This window comes from Pinus tabuliformis, chromosome 5_1 (genome assembly GCF_031772625.1).
Source record: "Pinus tabuliformis cultivar Carrire ecotype Pingquan chromosome 5_1, CPIR1, whole genome shotgun sequence".
Classification (NCBI taxonomy): Eukaryota; Viridiplantae; Streptophyta; class Pinopsida; order Pinales; family Pinaceae; genus Pinus; species Pinus tabuliformis.
Window position 1 is genome coordinate 476,679,314 of NC_142305.1, and position 25,542 is coordinate 476,704,855.

At 37.8% G+C, this 25,542-nt stretch overlaps 2 pseudogenes; both read right to left on the minus strand.

Annotated features, from left to right (window-relative positions):
* Positions 1 to 704: 704 nt before the first annotated feature.
* Positions 705 to 1,594, minus strand: LOC149165561 (putative sugar phosphate/phosphate translocator At1g12500 pseudogene; annotated as a pseudogene).
* A 2-nt stretch (positions 1,595 to 1,596) lies between these two features.
* LOC149165562 (protein PLASTID TRANSCRIPTIONALLY ACTIVE 16, chloroplastic pseudogene) lies at positions 1,597 to 2,569 on the minus strand (annotated as a pseudogene).
* Positions 2,570 to 25,542: the final 22,973 nt, after the last annotated feature.

Below are 25,542 nucleotides of genomic sequence, written 5' to 3' on the forward strand. Positions count from 1 at the left end.
ATACGAATTGAGGACCCAACAGTCCTCCTAAACTTTAGGGACTCGGCTGCCCAAAACTTGGAGTTAACAGCAGTCCTACTTGACTTGCTTGGCTGCCCTTGTGCTGATTGATTCGGTGGCCCTTGAACTCCGAGCTGATGGTGGAGAATTCGAGGTAAGGGCCCATAAATGAAGGGGACACCTTCCTACAAATCCTCTCCCTTGTCTTCCCACGAATTTGGCTGCCAAGTGCTCATTAAGACCTTCAATTTTGTCTCCAAATTGACCAAAAAGGCTACACAAAGCACCCATTAGACTTGTTGGCATAATGACTAACCAAATTCACTCTATTAACATAAATATAATCAAAAACATGCAATAAACTAATGAGAATGGTGGATTAAGTCAAATTAGGAGGTTGAATGAGCCCAAATAATTGTCCATTTTTGGGGCTCATCATCACCCCCCTACTGAAAGTGTTGCTCATCCTCTGAGCAACCAATCTCTCTCCTCATCTTTGATGGCCCTGGTGGCCTCCTTGGCTAAAATCTCGGCCGATTTCTCCTTTGGCTTCCCTCTTTTCAAACTTCCTGTAGAAACAGTTCGTTGGCTTCCTGTAGAAACAGTCCTCTGTCTTCCTGTAGAAACAGTCTGCTAACTTCCTGCTGCCTGCTGCTTTTCCTAGTGAATTCTCAGCCTTGTTATGAGTGTGCAAGTATATGCAATCATATGGAAGAAATGGTGGCCTTGGCATTTCCTAAAACCTGCAACGTGAGGGCACTCGTATGTTTTGTAACAAGGAAGTTGGTTAAATTCACAAGATAAGCCATGGTCATGTTTCCAAGCAACAGGAATATGATAAAGGTGTTTTCTCTGGCTTTTTCAGTAGCAATAGATAATACATTAACCTCCACAAAAAGAGTAACAGGAAGCAATAACAGCGCAGCAATTGGTGCCATGTACATGAGCAAATTCATAGAGTGAAGCTTCTCTGCCTCAGAGGTAAGCAGGAGCCCCTGAACAACTGATTTCAATGCTCTGGCAGCAGTTGATCCTAGGCAAACCAAAAAGCCAAAAAGGTGGCATAATGGCTCACTGTTGCTTGCAATAACAATGCCAAATACCACAGGCACCAAGGCCATATAAACCACAGAAGACTCCCTCTTACATGTTATTATAAATGCAAAATATTGCTGTGAAGAAGGGAGTTGTTGCCCCAATAGCTTGATTGAAGGAGACTGGCAAATAGCGCAGAGAAATATTGCCACAAACAACCGAGAAGGAGAACATGAAGCTCAGTGCCAATACCTCAAGAAACTGTCTCCTGGAGACGATGAACTGCATTGGTACAATCTCTAACCATGAAATTGCCAGAAAACCATAAAATGAACAGGCACACATGTGCAACATTGTGAGGAATATTGGGTATCTGCATCAAAAAACTAAGTAGGCATTTGTTAAGCAATAGCACACCAATATTGGAAGAGTACCAAGCTGCAATAATGAGAGCTGTTGTAATAGTCTGGGACACAGGAAATGCACCATATTTTCCTTCTCCTGTTGGAGTTGGAGGTATGTCAATAATTTCTTGTTCAAGCTTTGGATTACTGCCCCAAAAATATCTACACCGAATGCTTTAGCCTTGCTTGCAAAATAATCAAATGAAGTAGTTGCAGCACCTGCCTTGACTTGGGCAGCGAGTTCAGTGGCTTCGGCTTCTTTTTCTACAAGCCTTTTTGCTTCTGCTTCAAGTTGTTTAGCAAGCTCCTATTTTTTTGCGTGAATTTTCTGCAACTATGCGCTCTTCTTCTTCAGCTTTGGCTTTCGCTTGGGCCTCGGCGAAAACTTCCTTTCTTCCATCTGTTGGAATGGCACTTAAAAGCTCATAAACTGGCAGAGAAGGTGCAGAAGGGCTGGCTGCAACATCAATAGTCTTGTTCTCTGAGATGGAAGTGTTTGCGAAAACCCCAGCTACCACAGATGCAACTTGTGTCTTTGAAACCTTAAACCATGGAATGCAATGCTGAATTTGCATTGATTACTTTGTTGTTTACGTCTGCACTTCCTTCTGCCTTAAGAACAAGGTTGCAGTCTTTCTCTGAAATAAAATCATCTGTGGAACTGGCCTTCAGGATAGTGTAACTTAATCCCATTTCCACAATTCTTTCAGTAAGCTCTGATAATGATATTTTTGATTTTCCAAACAAGTTGCTGAAAAATGAAGAGATTCCATCAAGAACATTTGAAGACCCTCCATCAGATTCGTAAACACAAGAATATGATTCACATTTGCTAGCTTGGCTTCTTCAATAACGTTCAAAGCATCAGTTGTAGTAACTTTGGAACTAGGTCCATCCTCTGTGGGTCCTATTGATACCACTGCTTTACTGGCATTTGCAATGGCTTTAGCTATGGATTCAATATCCTCAAAACTGAATTCTACTGCATTAAGACGCTTGGCATCCTCTGCAGCAATTATCTTTCTCGGGACTCCAAATTTGTCGAAGAAAAATCCATTTTCTCTGCTTTTGAAAGCTGTGTCGTACTTCCTGTAGAAGACCCACCCGTTTTCTGTAGAACGCCCTTGCATAGGTGGGTTTTAAAAAAAATATGGCCGAGAAAGCTTGGTGGAGGATGACAAGTTAATAGATTGTGGGAGCAGAGGACGCGTACTGCGGCTAAGAACATTGCAGGTGAAAATGAATCAGCGGGTGGTGAGAGTCAGCCGAGCCTGTTTTTTAATTACAGTGTGATTCATGATGAGGAAGTGAAGTGGCCAAGCATACATGGCCACATGCAGACTGCAGTGCTATCATGAACTGCATGTTCTCTTCTGGATCAGCTGCACTAGAGTTCAAATGGCCAACACTTCCTGTTTTTTTAAATTTTCACGTGAGTCAACTGTCCACGTGTACTGCGTGACTGTCGGCTGAGTTCTAGAGAAGACAATCAGCTTAACCTTGATAATTCGTGGCTTAATCCCACCATTCCATTAATTCATGAAGTTTTTAAATTAAATTTATGCAATAGAGGAATGAGTTTCAGTCACATACCTCGAAGTTGAATGGCTGTCGTGAGCTGCTGTGGCCTGTCATTGCTGCATGCATTGGTTTTTTTGATTGCATGTGGCTTGGCTACTAATATTTGATTGCTTTTCCTTGTGCAGGTGTCCTCTGGCCGGATCTGATTTGCATGCAATTGTTTCCACGTTCAGATCTGCACCTTCAAGCTGCTGCTACTGCATGGTCATAAAACCAGAACTTGTTTTCGCCATTGCTCTCAAACGGTAAACCGGATTGATCTGAAACTTGGTGAGCATGTTCCTATCATCATTATGCATCTCCCATAGCAAAATCGTGATCAATGGATGCACGGATTTCGAGAAAAATGGAAAATGGCTGAAGATTTCAGAGATCAATTTCTCGGAAACCGTGCATCGGAATCGGCTGAAACTGCTTGGGTTGGTTACCATCACTCATATGCATATCCCCATGAAACAAGTTTTGAAACGGATGCACGGATATGGAGAAAATGCAAAAATGGATGATGGTGATGGAGGCTGATTTCTTGGAAACCGTGCACCGGAATTGGCTGAAACTACTCAAGCATGTTGCCATCCCCCTTGTACAATTCCCCATAAAACGGTTTGTCAAATGGATGCATGGTTTTCAAGTTATGGCAAAAAAAAAATTTGTTCCATGTGTTTTTTCTTCAAGGCATTTTGCAAGTGTGTGCATGGAAGGGAAAACTGAGCTTGGGCTGTGATGCAAGTATGGAGATGATGGAGGAGGAGTTGGAAGATTGCATGAGGGCTTCTGAACCCTTGAGGAAGCCACCATGTTCGCCAAACCACTTTTTGAAATCCATGTCTAGTTTCCCACAATTTCTACAGGAAGTTCCTGTAGAAGCACAATGAGAAGCACAATGAGGTGGAAAAATGATGGAGAAAGGCAAGGGATGGACACACAAGTGCTTGTAGGCCTAATCAACAAATTCCCACCATCAGATTCCCTTTTAGACTTGAATTTGGTTCGTCCAAAGGTTCTACAGGATGTTTCCTGTAGAAATACAGAGCTTCCTGTAGAAGGCACAAGAAGAATTCCTTTAACCTTGATTTGAGTGCTCCTCCTGTCATGAAACGTCCTTCTTGCAACCTGCAATTAGCCAATGGAATTAGTTTTATTTTTCTTTTTCTTTTTCTCTCTTTTTTTTTTGAAAAACAACTAGGGCGCCTCATGGAGTTTTTCACCCTAATTGCCTGCCCTGGGCGCCTCCAAGGAAGGTTTTCACCCAGGGATCTTATTCCTTTTTAGTTTCTCTTCTTTCCAACCCATTGACCGCCTCATGGAGGTTTTCAATCAATGAGCCAATCTAAGGCGCCTCCGAGGAGGTTTTCACCTTAGATTTCTATTTTCCTCTTATTTTCATTTTTTTCATTTCTTTACTTTTTTCCTTTTTTTTTTTCTTTTTTCTACCCTACCCTACTTGAAAAACAAAATCATTTTCAAGTATAAGAATACTTCCAATGGAGCCATGTGCACATCGAGATTAGAGAAAAAATGATGTGAAGGCTTGAAATGCATGCTTGGACAACTATCCGGACTTTAGAGACCAAATGATCTGACTTTGAAGGGATCAAACATAGCTGAGGAAGAGAGTACCGCTGCAACTTAGTGATCGTCTGAAACCATATCTCAATATAGCTTTGATATCCTTGGTTCTTTTGCTGATCTGGATCATTCTTCATGTCACCTTCTAACATGACTTTCTCATCTTCCTCTTTTTGCTGATCTTTCTCTTGAATACATGGAAGATTTGATGGTAACCATGAGGGATCTCTCTCGAGCTCTGATTTTGATGCCTTCTCTTCATCAAGTGCAGCCCATGGTTCTATGATCTTTTCTTTTGAATCTTCTTTTTCCTTTCGTCCTTCCATGTTGTCAATATAATCTCTGTTTTGCAACACTCTTCCTGAGCTATGGTGAAGATCATTGAGCTCAAGAGGAGGTGTTTGGACATGTTGTGCCTCAGCATTACAATTGTGTTGAGCTGCTCCAATGTATGGCTTTGGAAATGGTATGGGTAGTTGAGTGGAGGTGTGAAATTGAGATGGAGATGGATGGCATTGTGGTTGGGTAGGCATTTGGGGTTGCCTTGGTGGAGGAGGAGGTGATGGTTGCGGTTGAGCAAGTGGTGGAGGAGAATGAGCGGGATGAGAGTTGTACTGGGGCCTCCACCCCTGATAAGGTGCATTCCACTGAGGTTGTGGCTGAGCATAAGAGTGAAATGAATGAGCAGCTGGTTGAGCATAATATGGATCTGTGAAGGAACAAGGAGGAGGTGTGAACTAGGAAGGATGAGCAGGGGGACCCCAAGAAGGCATGAAAGTGGCTTGATAGGGGTCATAATAGGTCTCAGATGTCCCTTGCAGTTCCTGCTGGTAAGATCTAGGTCCAGGCGGCCTCCTTTGGTTCATATGATAGAGTGGTTCAGTGGCTCCTTTAACTCTTTGATATGCAAATTTAAGTCCAGGCAAGGAAGGGCACTGATTCGTAGGATGGTATTCTTCACAGACAAAACACACTTCTAGGGAGTGCATTGGACATTCGTTCCTAGGATGCTTTCTAGTGCACCTAGGACAAAAGATGACCAAAGCCCTCTTGGCTTCCTCTTGCTTCTTTTGGATCCACAGGGTATCCAATTGCATGGCAAGAAACTGCCTCATATCACTCTTGAAATCTTCTATCTGATCTTCAAATTCGTTTTTGGACAAGGGACTGCTCCCAACATTTCTGCTTGTAGCCATTTGCTCCAGAGGAATGGTTTTTTTTTTCTTCTTCTCCCCTAGAGGTTCTTTAAATATGCCTTGATGTCCACCCAGGGGTTCTTCTTAGTCACAACCATCGAAGAAGAGAGAAGGTTGGCTGTGTGAAGCAATGGGGGGTGTTGTGCAATCATTTTTCTAACTTATCTCTACTCCTACAAGGCATGAAATGAAATCTTTTTGGTTGATTTTTTCATTTTTCTTCTTGTACCTGCAAAACTAAAATAGGTTGAACTGCAACTAACTATCTTGCTGAAACGAAAATGCGGAATTGAAATGAAAGCATGAAAGGACTAATCTATTTTGCTCAAATGAAATTACAAGAATGAAATGCTAATCTACGCTTACAGAATTGAAATGCTAATCTACGCTTGCAGAAATGAAATTGCGGAATTGAAATGCTAATCTATGAAAGCGGGAAATTCTAATCTACTTTTGCAAAAACAAAATTGCATAATGGAAATGAAATAAACTACTTAGCAGAAGGTTGTAGTAGAAAATAGAAGAATAGCAAAAATCACTAATACTCTGACGCTTCCCCGGCAACGGCGCCAAAAAGATGGTGGGCTCCAGTATTGTAGCAATAATGCTACAACTCATGGAGCTTCCTTCTTTAATTTTATCAACCCGGTAGTTCGTAACAAACTTGGAAGCGACGGTGATGTATGCACAAGTACTAGCTCTTGCCGCAACTGTCACTTGGTCAGCTGGCACAAGTCTGCTAGGGGCTCAAGCCAACTTCTATGAGCTCTTAGAAGAAGCTTTTTAACTGATGGATGAAAGCTAACTCAGAGGAAGCTAATCTACTTGCGGAAAGAAACTGAAAGCTAAAAAGAAACGCAAACCCTAGAAAACCCTAATTCTACCAACTAGTCCTACTGATGCAAAGGAAAGAATGCAAACTACGAAAAGAGATGTCATTACTTCTAGGAAGGTAAAATGCATGTTTCTAAGTTATCACTATCTGAAGAAAACATCTTTTTGTATTTTTGCTTAAGTTGTTGAAATTATCATGCATGTGCTTCTAACTAGTTTTCCACTGTGCAGGGATGGATCAAGGGATGAAATTCTTTGGGAAAGGTTCGGATGGTACAAAGAGGGTCTAAGGGATCCCTAACATTCTTTCTGAGAGTTTCACAAAGTCTGGATGCCATGCAACCGTGTTTATGAACTTCTACAGGAAGTCTGCAGGGGTTTCTACAGGAAGTTCTGTAATTCTTCTACAGGATGTTTCGTGATTGGGTTTTTGACTGATAGGTGAGTGGGAGAGAATGCACGAATGGGTAGGGAGGTAGGGTAGGGGCCTGGAATAACCCAATGACTGAGGGATGAGGTGATGAGAGGGTGTGGAAGTCTAGCTTGCATCAAAGAAGGTTTAGGCAATGGAAAGGCAAGAAGGTAGGGTTACGTGGCAAAAGAGCAGATGAGAGATGAGGAAACAGACTTGGTGATGGAGGAGCTGACCTGGACGAGGCTCAGATGAACGAGGAGGTGATGAAGGTGCCCTGCATAGTGTTTACCTGATCAAACCAACTACGTCTTGCATACAATCAAAATATTAGATGATCTATCTAACAGTTTAATGAGATCAGTGAGCAGCAACCTTATTCATGACAAGAATCACGTACAACATGTGAACAAAACATTATCAAAGAGATATAAATGCATGACTAACTCCTACCAATCCATCCTAAACATAAAAAGCTACTTCAACCGTCAAAAGCAACCTAAGTAACAAAGCACGAATTAAATTTAAAGAGCAGATTTTATTTTAAGAATGCAGCGGACACACATAAAGATAAACAAGGGAGGTATTGGGCGCTTGAGATGGGCCCAACCCCAAGAGCTACAGCCTCCCAAGAGAGATTTAGAGCTGGTGCAAAGCTGGATTCATCTTTATTAATCAAGAATGAAGAGTTACATCAAAACTGTCCACAAGAAGAACTTGCAAATGAGCTGAAAGCAAAGCTAATCTATTGCATACAAATCGAACTATAAACTAGCTAACTATTGGCTACAAAATGACTAACCACTAGCTACTATCTACTGGCTAACTGGCTAACATCCACTGGCTAACCTGGCTAACCAAAATGAGGCCCTAAGCCTTCTTATTTATACAAATTGAGGACCCAACAGTCCTCCTAAACTTTAGGGACTCGGCTGCCCAAAACTTGGAGTTAACAGCAGTCCTACTTGACTTGCTTGGCTGCCCTTGTGCTGATTGATTCAATGGCCCTTGAACTCCGAGCTGATGGTGGAGAATTCGAGGTAAGGGCCCATAAATGAAGGGGACACCTTCCTACAAATCCTCTCCCTTGTCTTCCCACGAATTTGGCTGCCAAGTGCTCATTAAGACCTTCAATTTTGTCCCCAAATTGACCAAAAAGGCTACACAAAGCACCCATTAGACTTGTTGGCATAATGACTAACCAAATTCACTCTATTAACATAAATATAATCAAAAACATGCAATAAACTAATGAGAATGGTGGATTAAGTCAAATTAGGAGGTTGAATGAGCCCAAATAATTGTCCATTTTTGGGCTCATCAAATACCTCATCCATGAAGGGCTTGATGTTGTATAGAAGGCGGAACTGCTCACTGACACGAAGATCTCTTCCTTGGTGAAGCCACCCAATGGTGTACATTTGTGGGTGTGCTATGGTCAGTGAGCCCAACTGGTTCACGACCTTTGCTGAAATGAGGTTCTTTTGGCTCCCGCTATCGAGAATGAATTGTGGCGGGGGACCCTTTACCCACATCTAGGAGTGGAAGAGGCACTCCTCGTCCTCTCGATCTTCGGGTTCCTCCTTCTGGATTTCATGGTGGCAACGATGGCATTAGGATCTAATCGATAATCTCCTTCCCTTTATCATTCCCCTTGTCGGGTTCTGACTTAGAGTCAGAACATGCATCTGATTCAGAAGCCTTCATCTCGGCCACCAATGACTAATTGGCTCTACACCCACTTGTGTTGTGAGTGGAGCTCTTATGGAACTCACACCTCTTTCCCATGTCCTTCTTCGGCTTCATGGTGTTATTCTTTTCTTGCAGCTTTGGTGGCTTGTCTTGGGCTGCCCTTCCTTGGCTTTGTCCTTTTTTCTGTGGTTTGGGGGCACCTTTCCCTTACTTCGGATTCACATATCCAAAGTCTCGATTTTCTGTTTAAACTTATGCTATATCTTGACAGTGTATCGGTACATCATCCAAGTGAGGAGATATCCAGGATCTCCATCTCATCCTGGATGTACCTGTGTAAGAAACCGCAGTACTTGAGTACCAAATGTTTCTCAGAATCCTTGATACCCAACTACGTGTGAGAGATATGAAAAACATTGGTAAACTATGGCATGTCTTGGTCCCTTCCCCATTGCAGCGTGGTCCAATTTATGTATTTATCCTCATAGCTCTCGACAGGGTAGTACTACTCCTTAATGGCTCCCTGGAAAAAATGCCAAGTGGGTGCGCTTAAAATAATGAGGGTTTACTTTCATCCTTCTACTCACATTAGGTTTCCCACTAGTCCTTAACATGGGGGTGACTTTGATAAGAGCAAAAGTAATATTTTCCCATCTGCAAAAATCATGAACAGAAAAATATCCTTCTAGCAGATTTAACCATTTATCTACGACATTTGCATCTATTTGGCCCTCAAATATGGGAATGTCAAAGTTTACTTGTACGTTAAAAGGAGTGGCGCCTCCAGAGTAGTTGTTGGAATTGGATGCAATGCTGGTGGGCAATCGTTGAAGGATCTGGGAAAATTTATCCATCATCACGTTCCTTTGTTTCTTGAGGGCCTCCTCGAGCAATATTTTGATAGGATCTCCTGCTCCCTTGTCTTTCTTTTCTTTCCCCATGGGCAACCATTGAGGTTTGCGAGGTTGATATTGCAAAGGTTCAGCTTGATCAAGCCCTAACTCCTTATACCCTGACCTCGTTGGGGACATGCAAAGAAAAACCGAGAAAGAGCAGACGGCTCTGATACCACTAATCTGAATTTAAACAGAAACGCAAAAAAATACAGATATAACCATAAACACAAATATGCAGAAGAAATAACACTTCATTTCATTAATATCAAATACTGAAATATGCTTACAAACAGAATGGAAATAAGACTAGCTCAGGCGATGGTAGCTTATCTCTGAGAAGAGATGTGGCGGCTACATGCCTCTGAACTATGTTACAATGAGGCTTAGAAGCCTATTTATTATTCAAAAACAATGTAAAACCCTAAACATCCAAAAACCTAACCCTAGGAGATGAAGCACCAAAACTATGGGTATTGTTTGAGTAAATTGGTACATCAACTTCCCAGGGTCATAAATTTGGCATACGATCTTTGTTTGACGCGCACAATTCCTCGTTCGAAATATCTATTTGAGGACTACAACTTATGAGTGGCCAACATTGGTCAACATTACATGTTGGCCCTGGTTTTCCCAAAAAATGTCGTTTAGGGCCTCAAAACAACTCTGGAAGTTCAGGACCCGAAAAACTGCCAAAAATAGTAACTGTGCTACAACTAAGGGAACTGAAAAACTGAAAGAAACAATGGTGGGGGTCCAAGTGGAATAGGCGAGTGACCACCAATATCCACCTGGATCAGTTTTGGTTTGTCAATTCCACTTCCTTAAGGTGATCGAGGAGGTTGAATCATATCATAATAACTCTTCGTCACATGTTTACTCCGATAGGTTGATAACTTGGGTAAATGTGGGAGGACGACATTACACATAATTTAAGCAAATATTTGCATAAAAAATGAATAGGAACAAGATGGAATTAAATATAGCTACCGAGAGTTCCTACCTACCACTATTTATGCTTTCTTCAACGCTTTAACGTGGGAGAGTAAAAGTGTAAATGTGCAAACTTAGTAGTGGTTACTACCCACCAAAAATTTATTCAAGTCCTTAGCTCTTAGTAGGCAATTAAAGGATGAAGGGTTTTCATGTTTGAAAATAAACAATTTCGTTTATTTGTATAATGTTTTTAAGAATATAAATAATAATAATAATATTTTGTTCATATATTTCAAACAACATGACAAACAAAAAAAACTCCCCTCAAACAAATAAATTCAATGTGTATACTACATAGCTCATTGAGGCAGTTACATCCAACAGCCCTAGCCTCACAATTTTAGAATATAAATGGTTGTCCTAACCGTTTGGATGCAGATTTTTCTTTGATTTTGTCCTTTTGTTTTTTACTGTTAAATCATAGTTAATTCCATTATCACTACAAAATAGTGGATTCTTCATTGATAGTAAGAATTGATATAAGTATTTTTTTTATGGGTTTTTGTGTTTTCTTCCGAAAAAGTCTTATAAACATCTTGGGTTCTTTCATTCATCGTGAAATATATGTATAAAGTGTTTTATAGTGTTTCTTGTGTTGTTTTAATTTATCAATATTTCTATGTATCACAAGTTTGCATATTTTCTATTCTTTCATATATGGTTTAGAGTTATTTTGGATCTGTAATTCGTTTGATATTTTCAGTAGCAAGCAACATTTTATCACAATTTTGATTTCTATAAGCATCTAGGTATTTTGTGAATTGTAGTCTTATGGTGTTTGTGACTTCAAGAGATATGGAATATTGCAACAACTATAGATCTTGTAATTCTATCATGTTCTACAGAAAAATTTTGATAGCCACTTAGGCTATTGAATAAATGTTTTAGCTAGCCTGGTAGAACATAGAAGAATTTAGGATTTGATATTGTCCCGTATGCATATGCTACAATGTGCTCCTATGGACAATATGAAGATAAATTTTGTTAGAAGGAACATACTTTTCATTTTCTTGGATTGTAATGTCTATGCAAAGAGCAGTGTTGTCCTAAGTGAATTGGTACCCACACTTTTTTTAAAAATGAACAAACGTTAAACACAATTATTAAATATTAGGTTCTAAATCATTTGATTCCATGACTATTTGCAATAATTTTCTCCATCTCAATAAATTTCATTCCAAATTAAGAGAGATGTGATGGATACTAAGGTTACAGTATGATTACAATAAGTTCAAATCCTTATGTTTACATGGTGTGGATTAAAATTCAAATCCTTCTATTTACATGGTGTGGATTAAAATTCAAATCCTTCTATTTATGCAGCAGAGTCAAATACATATGAGTATGTCAACTAATTTTTTTCATATAAACCATTATTACACTTCGCGTGTTGGTTCAAACCTAATGCAATGTGTTTTTTCCAGAATAATACAAGACAAAGTTAAAAGCCCTAGTTGAAACAACTTTTTCTTTAAAAATAGAGAACTACTAAGGCAAACAATACTAGAATATGAATGAAATTTATTTTTCATGAGAGCTCGTGTTGCACAACCATGAAGTCAATCTAAGCATCCTTGGGAGATATATATTGTTGATATAAGTGGGGCAATTGAATTTAAGGACAATAACCATCTAGTTAAAAATGCATGATCTACAAAAATATACCTGAATCAAAATAAAACATAAATTAGTAAAAACAACGACTACTATTCATTTTTGTATGGACATTTCGAGAAAGTTACAATGCAACAAGGGAATAATTTTACCCTAAATATAATTTTTTTTGTTTTAGTACCCACAAAGACATTAACTTCTATCTCACAATATTCTTATCCAATCATGGGAAACAAACTATGGTTCATGTCTTCTGTCAATTGCGACATGGAGATGGCTAACACTATTTCTTAGAATGATCCTACCTTACTCCTAAAATAGGGTTAAGCAAATTACACTTTCTCATATTTATGTTTACCTTCTCATCTCTAGGCCCTCGTGGTCATCCCTATTTGATATCATCCTTCTGTTGCCATGATTTTTAAATATTTTTGCAATCATTTTTCACTGTTAAGCTTAATAGGAAAACCACTTAAAATTAAAATCTTTGAGAACAACTTGTACTCACGTTAATAACCTATTTACCATAGCTACTTCCCACTATAAGAAAGTATTTGCATAAAAAATGAATAGGAACAAGATGAAAATAAATATACATACTGGGAGGTACTGCCTACGATTATTTTTATTTTCTTCAACACTTTAATATGTAACAATAAAAGTGTAAATGTGCAAATTTAATAGTGGTTACTACCCACCAAAAATTTATGCAAGTCCTTATCCTTAATAGGCAATTAACTTTTCCACTTCATATATCAATTTACAATTTTTTAAAAATATAATATCAACTTAAGTAACAGAGACTATGCTACAATATAATACTTGTTTCTCTTATATATTTTCCTATACCAAAAGAACACCTTGTTTAGCTTCTTGTAACCACTTTATTGGCTCATTGTAAAATATAGAGATGTTCCCAAATAACCATCATTTATTCTCAAATAACCGTTATTTATATTGCTAGTGCTTTCCACTTATTTTCCGAGATAGTGAGGAGATTCTTCACCGTCTTCCTCCTCCATTACTTGTGGAATGGGCATACATGTCGTTGGTGTTAAACTTTTACTAAATTATTTGTGTCATTTTAAATTAAATTTTGAAGATAATGTTGATGAATTTTTACCATGTTGGTCACGTATTTTTTTTCAGAGAGAAAATCATGATATATTATATTAAGAAAATATAATGAGCAAGTACATATAAAGCCAAAAACATTCAGCCTGCTGATGCTGAGAACTGTAGACTGCGGATGCAAGAAAATCTGGGCCTATAACATGATTGTGCTGAAACAAAATCCATATGTGAATGTCCAGAATAACAAAACATATCCTTGATAATCATCCGAAATGGAGAGAAGGTTCCGGTGGAGAAAGTTTCGCATGGAGCACAGAAAAAAAAAAACTATGTGAGAAGAAAAGAAGACCCTGTGAAAAAGAAATCATGAGAAGAAGAGCCAACATTGTCAAGCCGGACCAAGCATAGCAGATATATAAACCAGCGTAGAGGCAATAGGGGCCTTGGAATCCTGGAAGATGCAGGCATTCCTCCATTTCCAGAGACACCAACACGTGATGATGAATAAATATCTCCATTCTGGACGTTGGGCACTCCACCACATGAATCCCTCCTGAACAGAAGAGAAAACCAGGTGAGGAAAACCATGAGATGCGGAGAGATCATACCAGATTTGCGCCGATGCTGGACACTGAAAAAACATGTGGACATTAGTTTCGGAAGCCTGACGACACATGACACATCTGCCTGGACCCGACCATCCCTTTCGTTGAAGGACCTCCCATGTGAGGTTCCGATTGGAAAAAATCAGCCATGAAAATAAGATTGCCTTGAGCGGACTAGATGCTTTCCAGAATTCTGTTGGAAAGAAAGGAGAGGGTCGCAGCTGTAGATTTGTCATAGCAGCTTCATATAAATCCTTTACACGTATTGGCTGAGATGAGTTCGACATTGACCATACCAATTCATCTTTGTACCCTATCTGTTTTATACCTTTATCAGAGAAATACTTGACCGCCGATTCCCAAATCTGTCGCAGAGAGAGAGGCAGACGAAGATCCTCTGCATCCTTCCAGATTGGCGAGGTTGAGGACCAAGACAGAATCAATGTATTCCAAGTGAAGTGACCCCTTGTATGCAGAAATGAAATGAGATCGGGAGTGAGCATTGTTTCCAAACCAAAAACCGTTGAATCCAAGCCGATAAGGATGCTCGAGCCGGAAGAGATGCGCCATCTTAGAAAGACGAAGAAGAGGTCCTGAACCTTTCTGAAGCCGAGCCAGATAGCAGATCCCCATTCCAAGCCAAGAGACTTCTTCTTGCACCAATATACCAAGGGCTTACCTTTTAAGTATTTTTGATTAATAATGGAACTCCATTTGCCTTCTCCACAGATGCCTCTATGGAGAGAATTGCAAAGGAGGGCCTTGCCAAAAGACCGCAAGTGTAAGAGACCCCATCCACCGGATCTCTTCGGCCTAGAGATGGATTCCATCTTTACTAAGTGGATCTTGGAAAGATGAGAACAACCACCCCATAGAAAATTTGCAGATAAAGAGACCATTTTTCTGACAATAGAAGCAGGCAAAAAATAGAGGTGAGCCCAGTAAACCGCAAGTTGAGAAAGAACAGATTGAACCAGAATAAGCCTGCCTCCCAGGGATAAGAATCGCATCTCCCATCTTGATAGTGGATTTTCATTATTTTTGAAGATATTAATTATTTCGTAATTTCCATTGTTTTAATTTTAAAGAAGATGTACATATTAAATATTGAATTTGGGATCACATTTGAAACTCCGACTTTTATTTTTATTTTTCAAAATTTATATTTTTTTATAAAAATAATAATAAATTATTTAAAAATTATATTTAAAATAAAAATGTCTTTGTCTCTTATGAAAAGAAAATTATCCCGTGTCAATATATTTATATATAATTCTAAACAGCATTTTTCAAGTGTCTAAGCCATGTTCAAGAGAATTGGATGTTACGGGAAGGCATGAATTGGATTTAATCAATTGAATTTTCATGCAATGTAATTATGAACTACCATTACAAGCTCTACTATATCTTGTAAGCACTCTAGAGGATTCTAGAGAAGCCACGAATGGGCATTTAGTGAATATAGTATATCCCATGGGAGCAACCAAAAAATACTCGTTTTTTTGTGCTTTCATTTCATACAATGTAGTATAAAGCCATAGGTGGCTTACTGAGACTCTTAGGGATCAAGGTAAAAGTTAATATATTTGACACTTGTTTATCAAGCACAAATATCATAGTCTACATGATTCAATTGATGTAGAAGAGAGTAACGTGTATGTAGCATCTATTGTATTTATGGGTTTTGGATCAAGGCTTCATTCGAGATTGGTTTTCTTATGGGATTTGGATTAGGTTTTACCGGAGAGATTTTTTAGATAGAAATTTGTTTAAGTAGATATAGGTTTGGGTCAATTTCAATATATAGTTATTCTTACAATTATTAGTAGTCATCCCCACTGCTTAGGGTTTAATTATTTTTTTATTTTTATTGGTCATTTTTTTATTAAGTTTATTTTTTTTTGGGTAAAATTATATAGGTTGGGAAATTTAATGGTTTAAAATGTTACTCATTAAATTATCGATTGGGGTTTATAGGTTGACGAGGTGCCATTAATTGGTTTCAAAATATACTAACACACTTTAGTTTAATCACAATTTTCAGGAATTTAATTAAACATGGATTCACCCTTTATATGCCACACAAATAGAGAAATAAATAATGATTTAAATCATCATCAACATTCTTAGGGCATCCAACCGGTTCAATAATTCCTATAACTCACTAATCAAATAAAAATATCACACAATGCCAAAAATAATCCTTCATGCAAAACAAAAATAAATTAATTTAGAGTTATAGGTATGAGTCCTGATGTCTTTTAACTTCCTATGGATTCCCTGGGTTGTTAACTCTCCACAGTAAGGGCCCTCACAACATTCCACATAGATTACCAATATATATATATATATAGCCCCAAGGGATAGCTCAATTGGTTGAGTTCATGTTGCTAAGTACCCTGGAAATTGGGAGGTCACGGGGTCAAATCTCCTCAACACCCTTGGCCTTAGGCCTGACCAGATAAGCCAACGAGTAGATCCCTTCAAGTGGATCTATCTGGATTATTAAATATAAAAAGAAAACCCAACGGATAGCTCACTTGGTTGAGTTCCTGATGCTAAGTAACTTGCCTATCGAAAGGTCACAAGGTCAAATCTCCTTGACACCCTTGGGGTTAGGACTTGCTAGTTTGGTCGGTGGGTAGATCCCTTTAGTTGATCTACCTGGATTTTCTCGTGGATGTAGCAGCCACTCAGTGTCCGTGAACCACCCCTAATATATATATATATATATATATATATATATATATATATATATATATATATATATATATATATATATATATATATTCTAATGACACTACAAGTGCATCCCAAATCAGGGGGCCCTCTTAATCATTGCAGGAATATAATATGAACTTACAATCTAATCAACAATAGGGCACTTTCACATGATACTTATAGAGTATAGAGCTTTCTTTGTCAAGATATAGCCACTACAATAATCTCCTCATTACAAAACTTAACCCATCTAGAGTTGTTTACATCTATCAATATACATATACAAGATAATTATATAGTATAGAGCTTTCTTTTTCAAGATCTATCGCTACAATAATCTCCTCATTACAAAAGTTAACAGATCTAGGGTTGTTTATATATATATATATATACGAACTTGAATTTATTTTTCATCCAACTACTTAAGGGAGGAAGCGATGACCGGAACAATCAACAGTGCTCCAATTCTCGTCTGCAAAACCAAAGGTATAGACACACCGTGCATGACCACCTCAGGTGAGCATAATGAACTACGTATTGTGGATTTGGTGAATCAATGAGCGTCAACAGAAGAATCAGATTTGGGACAATGCTGGAGGGATCTAGAGGCCCCATTGAAACTGAATATTAGACAAGCAGATCTAGAGACGCTGACTCTGATAGGACCACAGTCAATAGAAATAGGATATTTCTTGTAACAAATACTGATAGATGCAGGTAAGTTACAAGATATGGTTTGCTACAACATGAAACTAGATCTCCTCCCCCACGTGGTGACTGAACTCCGTAGAATGGAATCACGGGGTCACAAAACAAGCATTTGAGCTTGCAAATCTATATCTAGAACATTATATCTCAAGAGATATTATAATTGGAATCGTCGACCTTCCTCCTGCAAGGATATTACCCTTCATATACACGGATCGAGACATGCTTTCGATTTCAAAAGCTTCAATTAATGCAAATCTGCTTTGTATATGCCCAAATCTGTCAGAAAGGTGCACACATAATAATCATATCGTAGATCCAGAAACATATGATTCCTATCAAATATGTGCAAAGATTTCAGATGACAAATTGGTTGAGATCTTTAAAAGGACGGATCGTGAAGAATGATCCCTAGAACTGCTGAAGGAACCCTGATCCAAATATTTATCAGAACACTGAGAGGGAAAACTAACTATATGAGGATCCGGAATGGAACGCGGGTACAAGCTCTCAAGTAAAAGATTCAAGAATAGCTGGGTATTTCAGCAAGCTTTCAAAATCTTATTTATGCAGAGAAATCATTGTAGGAGGACATCACGTTGCAAGACTATGGCATTGTTCCCGACTCGGCCATCATCCTCAACATGAGACTTCTGGGAGGTAATATGGATCTATCTCAAAAGGAACAACTTCATTCTAGGATGCCGTCAAAGGGAAGGTGTAGCCCCAAAAAAATCCATAACAACCCCACAATCTATTTGGGCCCTATATCGTGGCGCAGATATCCCAGGTGCCAGCTTTGATAGTCAACTTGGCTGAGGTAAATGAGCTTTATGTAGATTTCCATACAAGAGTAGTTATATGTAGATTTAATGTATTTTGGCCCAAATCAGAGGATCTTCATCAATGGATTTTCTCTACTTGGATAGCAAGTTGTGATATCCATCTATGTTCTAAGGGTTTTTTATTGTAAAGTTTGATACAATAAAAGATAAGGATTATGTATTAAATGAGGGGCCATGGTTTTGGGGCAATGCCATGTGTTCTTTTAATGACTCTTACCTTGCTAGTCTGTCTGGGAAGTCAATCCCCAGTTCATAATGGGAAAGAACCCAGTGGGATGTACCTGGAGTTCTAAGTGTGGCCTGGCCTCCCTACCTTCTCCTATGGGAGCCTTCCAACTCATTAGATACCTATGAAAGCATAAAGCCGGCATAGGGGTAATCCCTACCATTCAAGCCTTTTTATTTCATGATACCTTGGTATCTGGGTTTTGAAAGAACACCATGGTGGTATCCAAAATACCCGTATGGGTCAGGATACATAATCTGCCATTGCATTTTTCACACCACAAAGTATTAAAAGGAATTGGGAATTCTTTGGGGAAATTCTTAAAGATGGATTTAGATCGAGTCTCAAAAGGCATTTTCACATTTGCTAAAATCTGTGTTGAAGTAGACCTTAACAAAGATTTACATGATCGCATTTTGTTGTTTTACAAGAATATGCAGTGGTCACAGCCCCTTGATTATGAGAATGTGACATTTTGTTGTTGTACATGTCTTCAAAAAGGCCATCTCCAAAACACATATCCACAAGTTAAAAATGACCCCAAAAGAAAAAAAGAAACAACCTCAAAAGCCAAAAGGTTGGCAATTCTCATAAACTTAGGAAGTAGAGGCAGAAGATGTAGACACCCTAGAAAACACCACAAACATCAATGATTAGAAAGTCGAGGGCATCTCACAGAAGGACGAGGCCGAGCATAATTCCGCTTTAGTTCCAATGTCTTCTATTTTACAACAACAGAGTGAGATAATTACCTCTGAAAAAGAAGTCAGTGGTACCAAACGAATCCATGCATCAGAAATTTTGCATTATGGTAAAGAAATCCCACTAAATGTAAAAGAGAATCAAATGAATATTGTATCATCCCCACCCAACTTTAGTGGTTGGCGAAAAGTGGAAAAATAAAAGGTAGAAAGAATATATTAGTGTCAACTCTCTGATGAGCTTCTATTCATCTTAGAATCCAGGATCTGGTTTTTATGCATATGTATTTTAGCATCTACAATATGTAATTTTGTTCATTATGAATAAAATTGCGGTTTTTCTTTCGGAATAAGATATATATATATATATATATATATATATATATATATATATATATATATATATATATATATATATATATATATATATATATATATATATATATATATATATCAATCTCTAAGAATTTGGATCAAGAGACCTAAACATGAGGATCTTGGCCCCATTCAACCAACGGAATTATAGACCAATTCATGTAATTCCCACATCCATTAAAATACAAATATTTCAATCCAATTAGGTATGTGGATAAGGTCACTTTCTTTTTTAGTGAATGCGATCATGAGTCAGAATATTGGAAATTCTCGCGCACATGATGAATCCACCTGGATATCTTTTTCGTCTAATAAGTATGATGAGAAGTATAATTCTATTCCTGATCTTATAATAGAATATCATTAGATAATGGAAAATAAAAAACTAAATATAACTTTTTTATCTGAGAAGATAAAGGTATAAGGGGTTGATCTATTATGCTCAAGCATACACTTATTCGAGTTCGAGGTGCTTTCTTCATTATCTGTTGGTATTACGAGTCGAAACATGGTTAGAGCACTTATGTGTCGCCAATACTGCATACGGTCGATTCAAATTCAGTAGAATATTCGGATTATCTTAAAATATAGCCAGCCAGGGGCATCTTATTGATCTTTGTTATAGCTATTGTAGACGCTGAAACAGCTATTTTATCAGCTACTGACATCATATCATATAATCAATTCGTATCGATCAATTCCATTTGTCGAAATGGTGATGAAGTATTGTATATCGGTATATCTATAACTTATCAAAAAATAAGGTATATCTCAGAAGATATATCTATTCTATATGACCAGAATCTATCAAAATCTCTATAGTATTACGGTCTAAGAATTTGGATCAAGAGACCTAAACCCGAGGATCTTGGCCCATTCATTGCCAAGATAACACGTGTAACCATCCAATAATATGCTACATTGAAATTTCATTCCTAAGATAAGAATATTTTCTTTTTAAACAAAATTAGATCCTAAGTTGTGTTGATCGAAGTGGTTGAATCGGTTGTTGGGCATGGAATCCAAAATTGGCCGTAATTGTGTTGAACTAGGTTAATTCAAACAAGGAAAATACATTAAAAACACATACTTACTTCATGAGGAAATGTTATTAATTATAAACACACATCTTATCTAACTCATTACTGCAAAGGCCATGAAACTGACAGAAATGGTAGCAAAGTATAAGAGAAAGGGAAGATAAAACGGGAAATGATAAGCAAAAATGGTGTCCAATGTATGCAAAAAAGTGTCAAATTCAAGACTCGTCATCTCCCCCACACCTTCGTAAAATTCAAGACTATTACACGTCCTCGTGCATTATACCTTCCGCAGCCTGGAGTAGAAGTTCATTCATTGAACCTTTCTTCTATCTTTTTTGCAAAAGCTTTAACTTCAACATTCTGCAATGGTTTACCACCCGATGTAATTTCGCATAATATTTCTTACCCCTCTTAGCTAAAAATAAGTTTTGGTTGGTTGCCTTATCCCTGTCTTTTCTAAGTCCTCTCGATCGTATCCTCTTTTACTTTGGTAAATGTTTAAAAAAAATGATAATTACATTTGTGATTACTCATTAGTGATGGAGCATGTTCAACTTCCTTTCCAATGCACCTTAAAGGGATGAGGTAATAAGATTTTTATTTTTTTTTCAGCTATATTTATGAGACTACCATCATCTTCCCATAACCTTTTAACTATACACAACCTTTTGAAATATTTAACAATTTGTTTTATGTCATCATGCACATACTACTAACATTGGGAGACTACCACCATCTTCCCATAACCTTTTAACTATACAAAGCCTTTTGAAATACCTAACAATTTGTATTATGTCATCATACACATACCATTGACACTTGACACTTGAAGCGTTTTAAATATTTAACAATTTGTGCTATGCCATCATGGACATCTTGCTAACATATAGCATATGATGTAGCACCTTGAGTTAGGTTTCACTCGATGGTAGTGCTTCATGCCCTCGAACCTTACCATGTCATTCAATAATCAGTACCTAAATTTCACTATATTAATATTACTCTTACCCTTAACTTTGAGTTAACTTAATAGTTATTAAATTATTGATTATAATATTTATTTTCATTTAATATTATTAATATTATATTAATAATATTTATTAAATATAAATGTGATTTTATTTATTTATTACATTTTTATATTATAAATTTCATGAGTTTATTTTACTTTGGGTTTATTATTATTAATTTTAGGGTTTAATATCTTTCTCTTAGTTTTATTTTCCATTGGATTTATAATAGTAATCCCTTGGGTTTATAATATTAAGGTTTTAATATTCCATTTATTTTCTCTTGAGTTTATAATATTTATCCTTTGGTTTTATAATATTAATAATCTCTTGGGTTTATAATATTAATCTCTTAAGTTTATTAATCTATTGGGTTTATTATTTCCAAAGGTTTATAACATTAATTGCTTAGGTTTATATCATTAATCCCTTGTGTTTATTATTATTAATATTGAGGTTTAATAATTTTCCCTTAGGTTTATAATATCAATCCCTTGGGTTTATTTTCTTTTGGTTTATATAATATTAATCTCTTGAGTTTATAATTTATTGACAAAGTTTATAATATTTATAATCCCTTGGGTTTATAATATTAATCCCTTGGGTTTATTAATCCCAAGGGTTTATAATATTAATCCCTTGGGTTTACAATCTTAATCCCTTGGGTTTATTAATCCCAAGGGTTTATAATATTAATCCCTTAGGTTTACAATATTAATCCCTTGGGTTTATCATTATAAATCCTAAGGTTTAATGCTTTCCCCTTAGGTTTATTTTACGTTGGATTTTTAATATTAAACCCTTGTGTTTATAATATTGAGTTTGTCCGCCTGGGGCAGCTCTTGAGTGGTGATGGCCATGGAATGAAGTCTCATAGAACCGGAGATCTTGGGTTCGAATCTTGTATTACCCTCCTCTGTTGCGGGGTGAATAATGGACATGTAAAATAGAAAATGAGAGAGTCCTGCCAAGCTTAACAAAAAAAAAAATATTGAGTTTATAATGTTGCGTTCAATATCAGGGTTTGAAATGTTGAGTTTTAATATTGAGGTTTATAATATTGGGTTTAATTTTAGGGTTTATCATATTAATGCAAGGTTTATAATATTTATCGTAGGTTTTATAATAGTTATTGTAGGGTTTATAATATTAATCCTAGAGATTATAATATTAATATGAGGGGTTTTATGTTGAGAATAGCAACAAGAAATGCTAAAAATAACATTAGAAATATTATAATTTTAATTTGTCCTTGAATTAAAATTCGAATTTAGTCTCACCAGTTGCTTGAAAAATAATTAATTAATTCATCTTGAGTTAATTAGTTGGAGAAATTCAAGCTAGAAGTCTTTGTGAAGTCATGTAACAGTTATCCCTTAAATTAAGGAGATTATCCCTTAATTAAGGAGATAAGATTGAGTTATATTTGAGTTGTAATTGGTTAGCTTAGTTAACTGAGTTATGTCCAGTTAAATTAGTTCCAAATAGTTTAAGGAACTAATTGTGAGTTCAGTCAGTTAATGCATGCATGCATCCCACTAGTGTACTCCAGATAATTGAAGATTCTCTCATTAGTAACTCATGCATGTCTATTCTGAGAAAGACCCAGTTGAGATTAAAGACAGGGACATTGTACTATCAGTTGGAGGAATTTTCCTATAAAGGAAACTCATCCATGTAGAAGGAATAAGGTTCCTTGAGGATTGCACAGTTTTACAGGGTGTAAGATCAGTGAGAGTGGTCAATGTTACACTTGGTAACAATAGGATCACCCAGGAGAAACAACGTAAGCAAATAGGAGGCTTGGAGGGCAGAGTAGAAGGTTTGTGAGAAGCCTTGTTTTCTTGTGAGCATCCAAGAGGATTGTACTGAGAGCTGGTTAGTTGTGGGAGCTAAAGCTTTGTGTAATCTTGATGTATTTTCACCTTGTACGATAATACAGATAGTGGGGTTTTTAGCTGAGGCTTTCCCCACAGTATTCTTTTGTGTTTCATGTGTATTGATTCTTCTTCTCTGCTATATGTGTTTTGCTTGATCTTGCTCAAGTTGATTCAGCTTCTACAAGTTTGATTGTAGAAGTAGATTAAGTATTTTGCTTTAGTTATATTGCATAATCAGGTTAATCTACAGTCAAAATTTCTACATGGTCTCAGAGCCAAGTTTATCGAAGTTGTGGACAATATACTGAGAAGGGATATTCGAAGTTTAAAGTTCGGGATTGAAGGTACAAATAGAATTCATCTCATACTTCAAGTTGGTCAAGGGCGTTCTATGGCTTGAGACTCGAGTATGCCTTGGATGGCAGCTTGAATTACATAGCATGGAAATATAGCATGGAAGTTGTATTAGAAGACAATGGTTTGAATGATTTCATTGATCAAGAAATCCCAAAGCTAGGTTCAACTAATGCACAAGAGTTGGCTGAATGGAAGAAGTGTGTGACGAGGGTGAGACGGATCATCCTTGAGGGAGTTCAAGACCATATTGTCTCGAGCCTCCACAGGAAGGATACTCCATTTTCAATGTGGAAGACATTGAAGGACCTCTATCAGAATAGTAGTGACCAGAGGAAATTGGCGCTCAAGGACAAGCTTCGAAGAATCAAGATGGAGAAGGGTGATACTATTTTCACATATCTGAACAAGCTCACCACCTGTAGAGATGAGTTTGGAAGTGTGGGAATAACTACTGTCGATGATGATATGGTGAGCCTTGCTCTCCTAGGTCTTCCAAAGAGCTGGCATAGCTACCAGGACTCTGTGAATGGAAGGGAGAAACTCCCAGATTGGGAATGCCTATGGTCGGATCTCATGCATGAGGAGATCAGGAGGAGCACACGAGATGGTTCTTCATCCAAGGAGAACGAAGAAAATCTAGCCTTAGCGAGTAAGGCAAGGAAAGGGAAGGAGAAGGATTCTCATCCTAAATCGAATTCTTCTCATGGAGGGAAGAAGGTTGACAAATATAAAGTGAGATACTTTAATTGTCACGAGATGGGTCATTATGTGACTAATTTCCCATCAAAGAAGTCCAAGAAGGGATCCTCAGAAGGATCTGAAGGTGAGGCATTGGCCTCTCATTTCGAAATGGATTTCACCCTCATCGCATGCATGGTGTCTTTGATGATGGGTTGTGGTTGGTTTCTTGACAGTGGAGCCTCATTCCACATGACCGGCGATAAAAGTTTATTCAGTACCTTGGAGGAGAAAGACCTCAAAATACTCATAGAGATGGGTGACGATGAAAGGTATAGTGTTTCAGGAGTGGGCACGGTTTCGTTTCAGAGGGAACATGGAGCTCTCATCACCTTGAGAGATGTGAAGTATGTGCCTGAATTGGATAAGAATTTGGTATCGATCGCATTGTTGGAGGACAAGGGCTACGATGTTGTCTTCAGTAAGGGAAAGGCTTTCCTTAGAAACATCACCACGGGATAGGTGAAACAGATCGGTTCACGGGTACAGAACATGTATGCTCTTGAGGTTCAAGATGCATGCAAAGCCTTGAGGAGCAAGGCAAATGTTAGAGACTTGGTGGTTGAGAGGGCGAGTACATTACCTCTCAACATACAGCCCCAAAAGAAGTCTCACACAATTGTGGAGGAGCCACAATTGGAGATTCTGAGAGGAGACCGACTGGAGGCATCCACTCTTGCAGAGACCTCCAGTAGGGGGAAATTTTGAGCCAAGTGGGCAGAGGGATCACATGCAACCATACCTCCAGGTGTGAGGTGGGGCGATGTGAAGTGATAGTCTCAAGAAGGTTGAAATTTGGTAGGGTTCATTGAGAGGTTTTATCTCATGGATCATACCTTGCTACAGGAGCCCAAAGTACATAGTAGTGGGAGGAATCAGTGGGATTGATGCAGTCAGAGATCAAAGTGATAGAGGCTAGAGCAGTCAGATACTGAATTGCACAGAGAAGGTTTGAAAACAGTGTAGAAAGGCATTGTCAACATAAGCGCAGAGTTTTTTGTCGACAGAGGCAATAACAGTCAGAGAATTTGAT